The following is a 1,255-nucleotide window of genomic DNA, read 5'->3' on the forward strand; positions in this document are numbered from 1 at the left end:
TATCTCTAAACTTCTCCATCAAACCTCTCAATAAATGCATAGCTTCCATAGTAGACCTGCCTGACATAAATTCAAATTGATTATGAGAAATCTTTGTAAAGCGTCTTAACCTATGTTCAATTACCCTCTCCCATAATTCTAAAGTATGACACATCAGCTTAATTCCTCTATAATTTGCACATTCTTGTGCATCTCCTTTATTCTTAAAAATGGGGACCAAAATACTTTTCCTCCACTCCTCAAGCATCCTTTTAGTTTTTAAAATAATATTAAAGAGTTTAGTAAGCCAAGAAACTCCCAAATATCCTAAAAATTTTCACACTTCAATTGGGATATCATCAGGTCCTACAGACTTTCCACCATTGGTTTTCTTTAAAACCTCGTCAACTTCTTTTTTACTAATGCGACGGTAAAAATGAAATGTTTTATTATTATTCATGATATTAAGATCACTAAGGTCGATCGTATTTTTCAGAAACTTCATTAAGAGTTTATCAAAATAACTCACCCGCATATGTTGAATATCTTTTTCTAAGAAAAGTACTTTTTGATTTTCATTTTTAATACACTTTACTTGAGTTAAATCTTTACTTTTCCTCTCTCTTTGTTTGGCTAGTTTATACATATATTTTTCGCCCTCCTTAGTATCTAATCTATTATAAAGATCGTTAAAAGCAAAATTTTTAGCTTCACAAATTGTTCTTTTAGACTCCTTATGGGCCGTTTGATATTTTTCCCAATTCTCTAAGCTTCCAATTATCTAAGCTTTTACATTTAAATCAATTTTTATAACATAACTTGTTATATTTTATCTTTTCTTCCACATTATTATTTCACCACCAACTATCTATTTTTATTTACACCACCAAATTTTTTTTATTTACAGAAGCTTTTTATTTTGATTCTCCCCACATCTTTTGCTACTTGTTTAATAATATTTGTTATTTTATCCCACATAATATTTATTTCTTCATGAACATCCAAAATTTTGAAATCTTGAATTTTACTCATAAAAATAATTTTATTTATGTCCTTTAGGTTTACTCATCTAATTCTACGATAACGACTCATAGTATTCTTTATTTTATAACTCTTTATCTTAAGATCTATAACTAATAAATGATCTTGGGTATTTAAATTCTCAGTTTGAATGACCTTACAATCTTTACAATCTCAACGATCTCTTATTCTCATAAGAAAATAATCAATCTGTGTTTTATTAGATCCACTCCTCTTATAAGTAATAAGCTCATCT

The sequence above is a fragment of the Phalaenopsis equestris genome, unplaced genomic scaffold, assembly GCF_001263595.1.
Source record: "Phalaenopsis equestris unplaced genomic scaffold, ASM126359v1 Scaffold000803, whole genome shotgun sequence".
Classification (NCBI taxonomy): domain Eukaryota; kingdom Viridiplantae; phylum Streptophyta; class Magnoliopsida; order Asparagales; family Orchidaceae; genus Phalaenopsis; species Phalaenopsis equestris.